Below are 17,938 nucleotides of genomic sequence, written 5' to 3'. Positions count from 1 at the left end.
TGATTTTTGAGTGATGAGTTATGAAAACTGAAAACACATTTAAGGTGTTTTCAGTTTCCAAAACTCAGTTTTCAATAGCATTTTTGTAATTAAACTCACATACTTAGCCGCAATGTTTGACAAATGGATTTTTTTTTGTTTTGGTGAAACCCAGCTGCAATGTTTGACAAATCCTCTTTTTTTTTTTTTTGGGTGAAACCTAGCCGCAACTTTTAAAGTGGAAAACTGGGTCTGAGTGAAGGTGCCAAACAAGGTGTTTGGAAAATTGAGGTATTTTAAGTGATGAGTGATGAGTGATGAAAATTGAGTGATGACAAATTACAAACCAAACAAGCCCTTAGAAAATTAAGTCTCCAATCAAGTGCACAAAGTAACTCGAAATTAGAAAAGCTAGGAAAGATGGAAAAGTGTTAAATTTGGGGCACAAGGCCAGGCCCAGACTAACCTTTTGCCTGGCACTGCGTGCCCAGAGTTAGTTTGGACTATGAACTTGACAGTACATGTTCTGCCCAATTTTACTCAAGCAATAGTCCTCCTACTTGATTTTTAGAGCCGAACAACCATAGAATAGCCTATAGAACCCTCCAAAATACCCAGACTTGTTTTAGACTTTTAGAGAATCTCATTTCTATTCATTTCCAAACTTTAAGGGTATAATTCTCTTTCTTTCTCTTTTATTTTCCTGGTTCTCACAATCATTTTGCTGCTTGAATAAAATATTTGTATAAAAGTGATATCGTGTTACATGATTTATTACAAAATGGGTATTGTCATGCATTTTTGGAGTAGGATTTTACTTTCAAATTTCAGTGCCATAAATAACATGCTCCAATCCGCATCTCAATGCATGATGAATTATGGCTACATGCTTGTCGATTGATACTTTGCTTGTAGAATGGAATTGTGTGAATGTGTCTATTGCATAAAATTAAAAATGATTATGTATTTCAAATCTCCCCTTATCCGTTCTCGTAAGTATCAAATAAAAAAAAAATTAAAAAAAAATGATATGGTAGGACATTATTGATGGGTGTATAGACATGGTTTTACACCAAATTCTTATTGAATTTAAACTTTATACTATCATAAATAATTATATTCTACTGTAAGTTCTACATAATATTGAATAGCCAAGAGCCTTAAGCTCAATTGATTGACATTTCTTAGTGTTTTTAAATAAAATGTTTAGGATTTAAATTTTCCCTAATCAATTATCGAATTATCAAAAAAAAGAAAAAAAAAATTGAACAATTTTAATTATTTTAAAGTTTCAACCCCTCTTTTTCTTTTTCTTTTTTTGACAATTCAAAGTTCCAACCTGATATAATTAGATACTCTGAAATTGGCATCCATTCTTTTACGAAGGCTACATAAAGCAGTTAGCAACAAGTTGTTGCTTTACTTTTCCAAGGGTGTACATCAGTCTGTAGACCTTTTTTTGGCTTTTTTGAGAGAAGTCAGTTGAGTAGACTTGAATTTGACGATATTCAGTGGATAAAACTCCTAGCTGCCCTCTTTGCGTGAAATATTTTTTACCAAATTGAAATTTGCTTAAAGCATCTATGAAAAGTATATTGAGATATACTTTTCCAAGGGAAGCACCCCACGTTGGACTAATTGTAACTAGTATAGTACTGTCAATATTGGTTAACTATTTCTCTAAAAAAATGATTTGTAATCAAATGTTACTCCACGTTTTAAATATGGAGCTCAAGTTTTTGAACTTAGACCTATTATATTAATGAGCATTTTGAGAAACTATAAGATTAGTATTCCTTCTATTTTGGCATCAAGATATAGAAAAAAAAAATTGTAATAATATTGCCTTTTGCAGTTATACACCAACCTAATTAAAGATTTTAATCTTTTTTTAAATGTAAAAAGGGAAAAATAATGACAATAACATTGAGTTTAGAATGCAAGACAATAAAAGGATTTTAATCTATTACAATATTTATTTTATCGTTTTAATCTTGAAGATAACTTGAGTTTAGAATGCAAGACAATAAAAGGAAATACAATTAGGCTTGAATAAATTATAAGACGTGCATAGGACTGGGCTTGATATAAAATGGAATGCATGAGATAACTGCTAGCAATAGCAATTGACGACAAAATTAAGGAGGTCAGAGGACAACTAACATGGTCAAGGGATGGCTACACTGGTGGTAGAGGATGCTTACTATGGCAACTAGATGCCTTTAAGGTATCAATAAAGGAGCAGTAACAGGAGCTATTAGTATAGGAAAGCTTAATTTACAGGAACCAAAAGGAATTGACACACACGCACACGCACACGCACACGCAGAGAGAGAGAGAGAGAGAGAGAGAGAGAGAGAGAGAGAGAGAGAGAGAGAGAGAGAGAGAGAGAGAGAGAGCCAAAATACAAGGTTTTCAAATCTGGACTGTTCATTGAACCGTAAAAGAGAGAGATTCAAGGTTTTTGAGGTCGAACCGGGGTCGCACCGTGATGACGTTATAATTAATTTAATAATTAATTAAAGCCTAAATATAGATATTAAATTTATAAAACTAGCAAAATTGACAAATATATCTATATATGTAAGAGAAATTTAATGATTTTCAAGCATATATTTAATAATTAAATAATAAAGTTAATAAAACAATAACCATGAAAACATTAAAATTTATGATTAATTTTTGAAGTAAAGTTGCATATCTTTGAAGGATTTTAATTATGATTTTTTTTTTATTCCTTGTAAGAGATGGATAATTTAATTAAGTAGAATAAAATTGTGTTAAGTTGTTTTTATAAAAAAAAATAAAAAAATAAAAAAAAATTGCTAAGGGGTTGGATTGCACGGTTCTTGCCACCGGTTCGTGCGGTCCAATCTCGGTTTTAGGGGTTCATGAAATTAACTAAAAATCCGGTTCGTTAGGCTTAAAAAACCGATTTTCATCTCGATTTCCGGTTTTCATGATCCGACCTCTCGATCCGGTCCGGTTCTGAAAACTATGCCAAAATATACTAAATTTAGTACATTTTTGTCACATTTCCTTTCCTCCTCCTTTTATTTTCTTTCTCCCTATATATGGGTGACAACATTTAATAGAACCTATGAACACAACTTGCTTGTCTTTTTTTTTTTTTTTCTTTTTTTTTTTCTTTTTTGGCATATTAGTGTTCAATTTAAATTGGTTCATGTCAAAGCAGGTTGAGTCATTTTAACATGATTAATAAGTGACTAGTTTTGGGTTGACTTGCTTAACACTCAATCATGCCAAAATTGCTTGATTCATATAAATTAATGTCATTTTTATGATTTAAAATATATACTTTTTTCTTTCTAAGGAATTTTCATTGTTATATAGATAAATTCATCATTGAAAGTCTAATTTCTCCAAAAATTTTACCCAAAACAAAGAAAAAAAATTTGTTTTCTTTTATTTTTCTTATAGATTGTGTATTTCTAATTTAGATGAAACTTTATGTATTGCTATCAGAACTTTTAGATTGTGTGCTATTAATACTTTAATTGAAGTTATGATCTTCTAAAAAAAACAATCGAGGTTATGAAATTGATTTGTGTAAAACTTATTTGTTATATATATATATTTGTATATAAGGTTGGGTTTAAGTTATACTTGGTGTAACTCTAAATAATGTTACATCACCTAATAACTTGTTATAGAATTCAAATTTTAAAAATCCCACCATTGGATTACATATTCTATATGTTCTTAACATTCATGTCAATTGGATGTTATTTACCATTTAATCCATAACTTATCTTTTATGCATTATTGTAAAGTACAAAACTTGAATTTAAACAATTAATTGATGATATGACTATTAATTTTTTATCACCTTGAAATTTTGCAAGTATGGAGAATATATGAAGATAATGTAATCTAATGATAAATTTGTCAAAATTCGCATTTAATTAAAAAATATTGAGTGGTGTAATATTGCTTAAAATTACACCAGATGTAACTTGAACCCAACTCATATGTATATATATATATATATATATATTAAAAGTTGGATCCCAAAAATGGATGCACAAAAAAAAGAAACATATACATTTCTCAAAGCAAACTACGATGACATGTGATGTCTCTTCTTAAAATTAAGGATTACAAAGAGAATAACTATTCATCTACTACTAAATCATTTCATTTTCTCCATATTAATTTTTTTAGGTGATTCCTATGAAGCCACTTTAGTTCATATTTGTTGTGGTTAATTAATTTTTTGCAAGATCATAATATTGTCATATCAACAATATGTATTGAACATAATTAAATCAAATCATGAATCTCATGATGAATAAATTTTTTATTATTTTAATATAAATTACTAATTGGTTACTAATTCATGGTTATATGTAATCAAATCTGAGTTTGTTCATTTGTTGGAGGAATCATTAGAAAGAATTTTTGTATTACTCTTGATACTTTTTTAAAATGTCAATGTTTACGGTATTTATATATTTTCAGATAGAAGAAACTTATGCAAAGCATAGGTTTACAACTAGTCAATATACACACACGCACACAAAAGTACTAACCTTATTTCAAAGAGTATGAGGTTCTGCATTTCTTTTTAGAATTCTCTTCATCTAACATTCCATTTCACTAAACTTTCCATTTGTGTCAAATTTTTGCTAGTTAATTATCATGTTTTAATAGGATAAACAAATTTATTATTATTGTGTATTAATTATCTTGTTATACTAATTATCATGAAATAGCCTAAGCTTTACCATGTGACACATTCTTTAAGATTCTCTTCATTTAGGCTTCCACCAAAGTAAAATTTTCATTTATGTTAAATTATTAGTTAATTCAATGTGCTATTGAGGTAAATGCATATATTAATTATCAATAGGTGTGCAATAATTATATATATATATATATATATATAAAATAAAAAGAATTACTGTAATATGGTTATTTTTATAAATTTTCCTAAGTAAAGTTTGCATTTATATCAAATTATTAGTTCGCTCAATGTGCTAATGGAGCAAATGCATATATTAATTATCTATAAGTCTACAACAATTATATGTATAATAAAAATATTTAATATGGTTATTTTTATAAATTTTTCTAAGTAAAATTTAATTGCATTTATATCAAATTATTAATTCACTCAATGTGCTAATGGGGTAAATGCATATATTAATTATCCATAAGTGTGTAATAATTGTTTATATATTAAAATAATTTATATGGTTATTTTTATAAATTTAATACAAGAAACTATTTTTTATTTAGAATACTTATTATCCAAATAATAATAGGGATAAATTGCAAACTATACTTCAAAATTTTGGTATTATTTAGATTTTACACACACACATATATATTTGTGTTATGTCATTAAGAAGAGTTTAATGGGATAAATGTATTTATTTTCACTTATTAATTATATGTGCAACAGTAATTATTTTAATCATAATGACAATAACATTTTACATTCCCTTTCTTTACCATGATGGGTAATATAATTGAAATTAATTTCTTAAACATTATAACACATAATGAGTATCACGTGGGACATCGACTAGTTATTATAATTTATATGCTTAAAAATAATTAAAAAATATGTTAATCATTAGGTCATTTTTGGATTGAAATGAGTGATGTCCATGTTAACTCAATTATTGTTTCTTAAATAGATTAAACTAAAAGTATGGGCTTGATTTTTTGAATACTAAATATACCCTAATAGGTAGCATTAGAACTCAGCTCAGCCCCAAAATGAGTTCTTTCTAATTTGTTTGTTTCAATATTAATATTTTTTGAAAAATAATTCATTTTTCAAAATGCATTTTATAAAAAGTTATCTTATTTTCCTATGTTTGGTAACAATCTTAAAATGAGTTGAAAAATTATCATTTGATTTCTTTTATATAGTTTGGTATGAGATACAGTTATTCAAAAAAAAAAAAAAAAAATTAGTAGCGTTAATTCAACAAAAACATTTGCTACTTCCTGTATAGCACCCAAAAGATAAGAGTAGCTAGGCACAGTATATGGTGCTCTCCCTGTAATTAGGGAAGAGAAACATATGCAGTTCACTTAATATATTTCCTAACGGAAAATGGAAAAGTGGAATTACCATGGTATTCGTTCAACTCCAAACGTTATTTTGGAAAATCCTATTGGAGCTGAGTTATTACCTCGCCATGTTTTCTTGGTAACACCATTAAGAGATAGGCAGGAAAGAATTTAGCACATTATTCCTAATGTAGCGCACCCCAAATATCCTACTCATCTATGTTGATCTAATCTATCTGCTCACCTTGCTCTCAGTATAAATAATCAGTCTTCTCATGTTTCTTTATCATCCCAACTTGTTAAAACACCTAGCTAAGAGCTTCTCAAACAATCGAGATTCTTTGAGATACACAAAATTTTATATTTTTAGTGAGAGACCTAGAGAGGGTAGTGAAAAAGCTTAGAAACGAAACCAGATTGGCCTTGAGATGGGGTGGTGGTTGAGGCCGTGTTGAGGTCTTTTGGTGGTCATAATGCTGGAAGGTGGCCATGCTGATGGAGGAGAAGTCACATACGATGGAAGATCTCTCATCATTAATGGGCAGAGACAAATTCTACTTTCGGGTTCAATTCACTATCCTTGTAGCACTCCTCATGTATCATTGAAATCATTATCATCTTCTTCCGATAGATAATTCATTAGAAGAAGATGTATACACATATAGTATATATGTATACGGGTGATTCTATCGTACCCTCCTTTTTTGAGGGGGTACGGTACCCACTAGTAGGCAACCTGCTATACTGAGTTATCAAAACATCACATTTGATAGTTCCATTATCACATTGTGTAGTTCCATTATCACATTGTGCAGTTTCAACATCACATGTGACAGTTCTTTTGTCACATTTGGTGGTTCTCTTATTTTTTCTCATATTTAACAGTTTCATCCTCATATTGTGCAGTTCCAATATCACATGTAACAGTTCTTTTGTTATATTCGGTGGTTCCCTTATTTTTTCTCACGTTTGACGGTTTCATTCTCATATTGTGCAGTTCCAACATCACATTTGACAATTCTTTTATCACATTTGGTGGTTTACATTTGATAGTTTCATCCTCATATTGTATAGTATCAACATCACATTTGATAGTACTTTTATCACATTTAGTGGTTTCCTTATTTTTTTTCTCATATTTGACGGTTTCATCCTCACATTATGCAGTTCCAATATCATATGTGACAGTTCTTTTGTTACATTCGGTGGTTCCCTTATTTTTTCTTACGTTTGACGGTTTCATCCTCATACTATGCAGTTCCAACATCACATTTGACAATTCTTTTATCACATTTGGTGGTTTTTTTTCCTCACATTTGATAGTTTCATCCTCATATTGTGTAGTACCAACATCACATTTGATAGTACTTTTATCACATTTAGTGGTTTCCTTATTTTTTTCCTTACATTTGACAGTTCCATACTAACATTGTGTAGTACTAATATCATATGTAACTGTATTTTTGTCACATTTGGTGGTTTTCTTATTTTTATTCTCACATTTGATGATTCCATTGTCATATTAGGCAGTACTAATATCACATTTGACTGTATTATTCTCACATTTGACAGTATTATTCTCACATTATGTAACATCAACATCACATGTGATTATATTTTTGTCACATTTGGTGGTTTCCTTAATTTTTCTCACATTTGATGGTTCCATTGTCACATTAAGTAGTACTAACATCACATTTGACCGTACTTTTCTCACATTCGGTGGTACTTTAATTTTTTTTTTTATCACATTTGACAATTCCATTGTCACATTAAACAGTATTAACATCACATGTGACTGTACTTTTGTCACATTCGGTAGTTCCCTTATTTTTTTTTTCTCACATTTGATGGTTCAGTTGTTACATTAAGTAGTATCAACATCACATATAATTGTATTTTTGCCACATTTGGTTGTACCCTTTTTTTTTCTCACATTTGACAGTTCCATCGTCACATTAGGCAGTACCAACATAACATGTGACTTTACTTTTGTCTCATTTAATGGTTCTCTTATTGTTTACTCGTATTTGACAATTTCATCATCACATTAAACAGAACCAACATTACATATGGGCATAGGCAACCCAACCCAACCCCATCGAATTACCTAATAATCGACGAATTTATATAACAAGAGCATTCCTAAAACCACTAAAATTGCTGAAATACCCTTAAATATACTAAAATTACCAAAACGCATCCTAACACTTAAAAATGACCAAAATAACCTCGAAACTCTCAAAAATGACTAGGATATTCTTAAAACCTAAAAAATGACTGAAATAACCCTAAAACCTAAAAAATGACTAAAATACCCTAAAACCTAAAAAATGACTAAAATACCCTGTAAACCTAAAAAATAATTGAAATACCCTTAGATACTAAAAAAATGACCTAAATGACTATGAAACCAAAAAATAACTGAAATGACCTTGTAACACATACACTTTGTATTTAGCCTTCACCTTCAGCCAACATTGAGGCCTTATATATATATATATATATCCCTTCAATTCTTCACCTTTCATCAACTGCGTACTCTCCTACCCTCCTAGACAACCACAAAGGTTTTTTTTTTTTTTTTTGTATTGTATTGTGTAATGTTTGTATTTGTATTTTTTTGAGTATGTTGTTTGTCTTTTTTATTTGGGCTCCATATATTCTTGTAAATATACAAAATATCTTGTCTTTTGATCCATTATATATATTATAAAAATGTTATGTTATTACATGTAAAGCCAACTATACCTACAAACTCAAATCAATCCACTGAAGATGCAAACAAATACAAAATGACATATAACATTAGATTTAAAAGCTAAAGGCCATTTAGTTTCTAATAATAGAGTTAGTTTTATTGTCGTGCACGTGTAATACTCTTAGTGGTTCTTAACTTCTTACAATTTGTAATACGGTTAGTTTAGGCACTAATGTTGGTTATCCTTATATGTAATTATATATGTTGTGTAGTTTATCAAAAGAATAATGTCAACCCACCCAACCCACCTAACCCGTCGAGTTGAAAAAGCCAAAATTTGTAACTAATCTGCTAGATTTGGAATTCGTGGGTCGATAGCAGATTGAAATTTTCCCAACTCGTTAGTGGCCAATTAGATAGAAATATTGGCCTTTACTTGACCAATCTGACCCGCAAACACCCTTACCCTTAGTACCTCAAAAATGATTGAAATGACCCCAAAAACTTTAGAAATGATTAAAATACCCTTGAAACCTAAAAAATGACCAAAATACCCCCAGTTCCCTCTAAAATTACCAAAATACCCTTAAAGCCTAAAAAATGATTGAAATAACCTTGAAACCTAAAAAATGACTAAAATACCCTTAGAATTGATAGCGTTTAGGTCTATAAGATATTGATAATTTGTTTTATATTTTATCTCCATTACTTAAATGATAAGGTAAAAGGGTTAAAATTGTCAACTTATAAAAAATATAATTTCTTTTAAGCTTGAGAATTTAGATACCCACCTTAATTCCTTAGTGTAAGCAAGACCTATTTACTAGGAGTTGAAACTTAGTTATTTAATTTATAGACACACACAAGCTCTTATTGGAATGGATACTGAAAAATAGAGAAGCATTGATAGTAGTGATAGTTTTCCTCCATCCAAAGATACAACATTAAATTTTTTGAATCAATCCAAGAAGGCTAATTAAGGCCCCAAAATTTTAGATAAGGCTCTAGTGTTGTTGTCCTTAATCGTATGCTAGACAAGTTGGCATCATACCTACAATTCATTATTTTAGTGTGAATGCATAATAATGGAGCTACATGCATCATGTACCCCACAAGAAATCTAAGTTTAGGGATGACTGAAAATGTTGGGAAAATAAAAAAGGTAGAAAGATTTTAATCTTTCAAAATTCATCTTCCCTTGATGTAAATGATGTATATACAAGTTACAATGTCTTTGACAAAACCTTAAACATAATCTCTTTCTCCCTCTCTCAATCTCCAACGAGCATTTTCTCACTGGGTTGACATCATTAAAATACTAAAATTAGTAAAATTAACAATATCAAACAAAGCCAATTTCTTAGCTATTTGTATTGCAAAATTTCTCTTCCATCTGTATCTAATAAACAATTTTGACAAAAGCAACTCTAGTAGCAGTGGCAGCTTTATTTGCAGCCATCTCTGCAATTTTTCTCGCAGCCTGCAATTTTATCACATAAAGAAATGTGACAGTGTGATTCGGAACAACACTTGATAGTAAGGAACATGAAAATAATGAATCAATGGGATATTAATGCCAATAAATACCTAAACTGCTCAAAGGACTGTATTAGTTAGTGGGGGTAAAACATGCTTAAGGGTGCCAGCATCTTATTAACCGCATCTTTTTTCTATCTTTCGGAATGTATACATACCATATTCCTGCCTAAAACTTTCATGCCATGGCCCCTCATACAATGACCATTAGCAAAGTGATAGATTCCAAATACATGGATATCATTTGTCACAATCATTATATCTGATAATGAGTTATGGGCACCCAAACAAATGGTGAATGGAACACCAATTTAACAGGATACACATATATGTTTATGTCTGAAATGGATACCAAAATGAGGCAAAGTATTATGTAATGGATAGGTAGTCAAGGTGTCATCATAGAAAATTACTAAAACTTTATGGTCAATATAAGGTACATGGACATTAACTATGTTAAATGGCCTTTAACATGGATCTGTAGCTAGTGTCTTGGACATGTGTTATGCTATGATATTTGAACCAAGACTCACTAATTTTCTAAGGTCAGTATCATATTAGAAATCTGTCCAAGTCTAAAATACCTCCATACTGCAAGTCATGCCAACACAAAAGCATGATCTCAAGAGTAAGCATCTAGTTTTGTGAAAGTGTCAACACAAAGGCATTTACCATAAACCCAAATAACAAAATCCAACCTTAAAGTGTACTTACATCAAATCCAACTTCCCTTTGATTAGGTTCTACACAAAAACATTATGGTCTTCTATGAGAGGTTCCCCAACTTCAATCACATTCTCCTAAAGATGTGCACAATCTATGTGACAATGCCCAACTGACTATGTCTTTTTACAGCTTCTCCACAGAGTTCTCCATTGCTCTACTATGATCCAAGTCCAATAGCTGGAATTCTAGTTCTTGAATTAATACAAAGTAACATCCTGGTATTCCACTAATTCCTTTTATTTCCTCAAACTTTTCAGATTGAATAAATGATCAAAATAGATAGCTATAATGACCCATTTGCCCCAAATCACAAAGATCCAGTAATCAACTTCTAATTCCAACAAGTCAAGCTATTTACACATTTGATGATTCCATTTGATGATTAGGCTATATACATATGAGATGAATTGGATGATTAGGCTAATTATTATATATTTCTGGAATACAATGATATAATAGTACATCTTTTATAAATAGTGAATTCCATTATAAATTTGATCCTCCAATAAATATATTTATCTATATATATATATATATATATATAAAGGAATTATTAGGACCTATAGTTGAATCACTATTACGTGAGAGAAAAAAGTATTGCTAAAATAGTAAATTACTACAAATGTTGTTTTGAATATATGTTTAATAGACTTTAATAACATAATAAATGAACATAATAATAATTTTTTCCTTTTTAAGTTTTAAAAAATAATGCTGCTTGGCAACCATTTTCTGTGTAAAGCGAAAAAAGCTTCAAAATTTCTAGTGCATATCATTTGTCTCCCATTACATCACGGATAGCAGCCGTATTTTCAAACATTTAGCTGATATTTGTTTTTACCTGCTGCATGTTTGTCGGGTTTATTGAATTTCTTCATATACTCATATGTTGGGAGAGAGAAAGAAGTAGTATAAAAAGGATAACTATAGGGACTGCGAAGTGTGAACTCTAAAATAATAATAAATTCTTAGGCTAATTAACGAGGTCCATGGGGAAATTAAATACTATATATATATATATATGTGTGTGTGTGAGAGATTACAATATTAGCCAAAAGTCTTATAGTTCAACTTATTGATATTTCTTCATGTTTCCGATGTAAACATTCAAGGTTAAAATTTCTCCCCTGTTGAAATTATCGAATTATAAAAATAAAAATAAAAACAAAGAAAACAAATTCAATCACAAATGATTTTTTAATTCATCTTGACTAAACACGAGGAATATCTAAGAAGGGAAATTATATCATTTTGGAGCAGATGTGGCCATCTTTGATAGCTAAAGCCAAGGAAGGAGGATTGGATGTTATTCAAACCTATGTGTTTTGGAACCTTCACGAACCCAATCCTGGCCAGGTTAGTTAAACCCTCTCTCTCTCTCACATGTGGAGATTTTGTGTTGCACAGTATGTTTTCAGTGGAAATTATGATCTGGTGCAATTCATAAAGGAAATTCAGAAGCAAGGGTTGTATGTTTCTCTTAGGATTGGGCCTTTCATTGAGAGTGAATGGAATTATGGGTATGTATGTAGATTAATTCTTATTCCATGACATCCATGAACTATCCCTACTTGCATTACAAGCATTATTAGGTTAAAAAATTATTGTTATCCAAAAAAACAAAGTTATTTTTCTTTGCTAAGTAAATTTTTATTATCAATTTATCATCATAATCGTTGCTATTATTTGAGTTGACCAATTACAAGAATATAATGGTCCACTGGTGAATATTAATTTACAAACAAGTAAACGACCTCATAATAAATAGTTTTACATCATAATTGCCCTTATTTATCCCATGGAGAATGCAAAAATTACAAACTTTTTTATAAAATTTGTGTTGTGGTTATATGCTTAAATTAATTTGACAGGAAAATATAAAGTAGGTCTTATTGGTATTGAAAAATGTAATTTAGGCTATACTAATCGTTTTTATAGAGAACATATTTTATATTAATAAAATTATGGCAAAATGATCAAATTTACATTTTCCTAACAATTTAAGTTTTTGGAAAATATGGTAGTTTATCATTATATGAAAACATTTAAAGCATGTCTCCACATTATCATATATGGACTTCTTTCATTCTTATATGACAATCTTGTTTGAAATTTACAAAGTAACTCAAATTAGAAAAGCAAGGAAAACTAGGCACGAAAAGAGATGGAAAAGTGTTAAATTTGGGGCACAAGGCCAGGCGCAGACTAACCTTTTGCCTGGCACTGCGTGCCCAGAGTTAGTTTGAACTATGAACTTGACAGTACATCTATGAAGCACGGGTGCGTTTCGGGACTCGGGTGCGGGTGCGGGTGCGGGACTCGGCAATTTTTGAAAAAGGTGGGTGCGGGTGCGGCAGGACTCGGCGATTAAAAAATTATTAAAAATATTTTTATAATATATATTTAATATATTGCTAAGCATACTTTTACTTTTTCACATTATATAAACAAATACCAAATTTAAGAGTAATAGTAGATAACAACTAAAACGTAAATTTTCAGATTCACAAATTTATTTCTAAGCAATTTTAAAGAGAGAAAAGAGGGAATGAATTAAAGAGGGAATGAATGTCACTATGGACGGAGCACACAGAGATGAGGGACGAAGCAGTGAAGCACACAGAGAAGGAGATGAGGGACGGAGTGAGAGAAGAGATTTGGATGAAGTGTGAGTGACTTAAGGGGTCTGGGTAAGTCAAACGGTGCGTTTGCACCTTTTTTTTTTTTTTTTTTTTTGAATTTCGGCTTGACTCGGCCGTTTCGGCCGATACAGGCCGATACGGACCGAGTCGGCCCGATTTCGGCCGCGTCGGCGCCGATTTCGGCCGCGTCGGCGTCGACTTCGGCCGCGTCGGCGTCGACTTTGGCCGCGTCGGCCCGAGTCGGGATCCGCCACGTGGCGCGACGCGGCACGACGCGGGACGAACGCGCGGTCTGCGGCGTCCCTCCCGCGTCGCCGCGTCCCGCTGCGTCGGACGCGGGTGCGCCGGCCTGGGAGCCGCGTCCGTGCATCCCAGCAGTACATGTTCTGCCCAATTTTACTCAAGCAATAGTCCTCCTACTTGATTTTTAGAGCCGAACAACCATAGAATAGCCTATAGAACCCTCCAAAATACCCAGAATTGTTTTAGACTTTTAGAGAAACTCATTTCCATTCATTTCCAAACTTTAAGGGTATAATTCTCTTTTTTTTTTTTTTTTGATGGGTAATTCTCTTTCTTTCTCTTTTATTTTCCTGGTTCTCACAATCATTTTGCTGTTTGAATAAAATATTTGTATAAAAGTGATGTCATGTTACATGATTTATTACAAAATGGGTATTGTCATGCATTTTTGGAGTAGGATTTTACTTTCAAATTTCAGTGCTATAAATAACATGCTCCAATAATCTGCATCTTCATGCATGATGAATTATGGCTACATGCTTGTCGATTGATACTTTCCTTGTAGAATGGAATTGTGTGAATGTGTCTATTGCATAAAATTAAAAATAATTATGTATTTCAAATCTCCCCTTCCCCGTTCTTGTAAGTAAAAAAAAAAAAAAAAAAAAGATATGGTAGGACATTATTGATGGGTGTATAGACATGATTTTACACCAAATTCTTATTGAATTTAAACTTTATACTATCATAAATAATTATATTCTACTGTAAGTTCTACATAAATTTTAAATAGCTAAGAGCCTTAAGCTCAATTGATTAACATTTCGTAGTGTTTTTAAATAAGGTGTTCAGGATTCAAATTTTCCCTAATCAATTATCGAATTATCAAAAGAAAAACAATTGAACAACTTTTAATTATTTTAAAGTTTCAACCTCTCTTTTTCTTTTTTTGAAAATTCAAAGTTCCAACCTTTTTTTGTTTTTTTTTTGTTTTGAGAAAGAAGTTCCAACCTGATATAATTAGATACTCTGAAATTGGCATCCACAAAGCAGTCAGCAACAAGTTGTTGCTTTGCTTTTCCAAGGGTGTACATCAGTCGGTAGACCTTTTTTTGGCTTTTTTTGAGAGAAGTCAGTTGAGTAGACTTGAATTTGACGATATTCAGTGGATAAAACTCCTAGCTACCACCTTTGTGTAAATATTTTTTACCAAATTGAAATTTGCTTAAAGCATCTATGAAAAGTATATTGAGATATACTTTTCCAAGGGAAGCACCCCACGTTGGACTAATTGTAACTAGTATAGTACTGTCATTATTGGTCAACTATTTCTCTAAAAAAATGATTTGTAATCAAATGTTACTCCACGTTTTAAATATGGAGCTCAAGTTTTTGAACTTAGACCTATTATATTAATGACCATTTTGAGAAACTATAAGATTAGTATTCCTTCTATTTTGGCAACAAGAAATAGAAAAAAAAAATTGTAATAATATTGCCTTTTGCTGCTATACACCAACCTAATTAAAGATTTTAATCTTTTTTTTAAATGTAAAAAAGGAAAAATAATGACAATAACATTGAGTTTAGAATGCAAGACAATAAAAGGATTTTATTCTATTACAATATTTATTTTATCGTTTTAATCTTGAAGATAACTTGAGTTTAGAATGCAAGACAATAAAAGGAAATACAATTAGGCTTGAATAAATTAGACGTGCATATAGGACTGGGCTTGATATAAAATGGAATGCATGAGATAGCTGCTAGCAATAGCAATTGACGACAAAATTAAGGAGGTCAGAGGACAACTAACATGATCAAAGGATGGCTACACTGGTGGTAGAGGATGCTTACTATGGCCACTAGATGCCTTTAAGGTATCAATAGAGGAGCAGTTACAGGAGCTATTAGTATAGGAAAGCGTTACAGGAACCAAAAGGAATTGACGGACACAACATTGTGATGAGAGATAGAGAGAGAGCCAAAATATACTGAATTTAGTACATTTTTGTCACATTTCCTTTCCTTCTCCTTTTATTTCCTTTCTCCCTATATATGGGTGACGACATTTAATAGAACCTATGAACACAACTCATTTGTCCTTTTTTTTTTTTTGCTTATTAGTGTTCAATTTAAATTGGTTCATGTCAAAGCGGGTTGAGTCATTTTAACATGATTAATAAGTGACTAGTTTTGGGTTGGCTTGCTTAACACTCAATCAAGCCAAACTTGCTTGATTCATCTAAATTAATGTCATTTTTATGATTTAAAATATATAATTTTTTCTTTCTAAGGAATTTTCATTGTTATATATATAGATAAATTCATCATTGAAAGTCTAATTTCTACAAAAATTTTACCCAAAACAAAGAAAAAAATTTGTTTTCTTTTATTTTTCTTATAGATTGTGTATTTCTAATTTAGATGGAACTTTATGTATTGCTATCAGAACTTTTAGATTGTGTGCTATCAGTACTTTAATTGAAGTTATGATCTTCTAAAAAAAATAATTGAGGTTATGAAATTGATTTGTGTAAAACTTATTTGTTATATATATATATATAAAAGGTTGGGTTTAAGTTACACCTGGTATAACTCTAAGTAATGTTACACTACTTAATAACTTGTTATAGAATTCAAATTTTATGAAAATCCCACCATTGGATTACATATTCTATATGTTCTTAACATTCATGTCAATTGGATGTTATTTACTATTTAATCCATAACTTATCTTTTATGCATTATTGTAAAGTACAAAACTTGAATTTAAACAATTAATTGATGATATGACTATTAATTTTTTATCACCTTGAAATTTTGCAAGTATGAAGAATATATGAAGCTAATATAATCTAACGGTAAATTTGTCAAAATTCGTATCTAATTAAAAAATATTGAGTGGTGTAACATTACTTAAAATTACACCAGGTGTAACTTGAACCCAACTCATATATATATATGTATTAAAAGTTGGATCCCAAAAATGGATGCACAAAAAAAAGACACGTATACATTTCTCAAAGCAAACTACAATGACATGTGATGTCTCTTCTTAAAATTAAGGATTACAAAGAGAATAACTATTCATCTACTACTAAATCATTTCATTTTCTCCATATTAATTTTTTTAGGTGATGCCTGTGAAGCCACTTTAGTTCATATTTGTTGTGGTTAATTAATTTTTTGCAAGATCATAATATTGTCATATCAACAATATGTATTGAACATAAATCAAATCATAAATCTCATGATGAATAATTTTTTTATTATTTTAATTTAAATTACTAACTGGTTACTAATTCATGGTTATATGTAATCAAATCTGAGTTTGTTCATTTGTTGGAGGAATCATTAGAAAGAATTTTTGTATTACTCTTGATACTTTTTAAAAATGTCAATGTTTACGGTATTTATATATTTTTAGATGGAAGAAACTTATGCAAAGCACAGGTTTACAACTAGTCAATATACACACACGCACACAAATTAAAGTACTAACCTTATTTCAAAGAGTATATTCTCTTCATCTAACATTCTATTTCACTAAACTTTCCATTTGTGTCAAATTTTTACTAGTTAACTATCATGTTTTAATAGGATAAATGAATTTATTATTATTGTGTATTATTATTATTATTATTATTATTTTTAAGAATTGTGTATTAATTATCTTGTTATACTAATTATCATGAAATAGCCTAAGCTTTACCATGTGACACATTCTTTAAGATTCTCTTTATTTAGGCTTCCACCAAAGTAAAATTTTCATTTATGTTAAATTATTAGTTAATTCAATGTGCTAATGAGGTAAATGCATATATTAATTATCAAAAGGTGTGCAATAATTATATATATAATAAAAAGAATTAATATGGTTATTTTTATAAATTTTCCTAAGTAAAGTTTGCATTTATATCAAATTATTAGTTCACTCAATGTGCTAATGGAGTAAATGCATATATTAATTATCTATAAGTCTACAATAATTATATGTATAATAAAAAGATTTAATATAGTTATTTTTATAAATTTCTCTAAGTAAAATTTAATTGCATTT

Source organism: Quercus robur, chromosome 10 (assembly GCF_932294415.1).
Source record: "Quercus robur chromosome 10, dhQueRobu3.1, whole genome shotgun sequence".
In the NCBI taxonomy this organism is placed as follows: Eukaryota; Viridiplantae; Streptophyta; class Magnoliopsida; order Fagales; family Fagaceae; genus Quercus; species Quercus robur.
The sequence above is the reverse complement of the archived record's forward strand: the minus strand, read 5'-3'. Positions refer to the sequence as shown.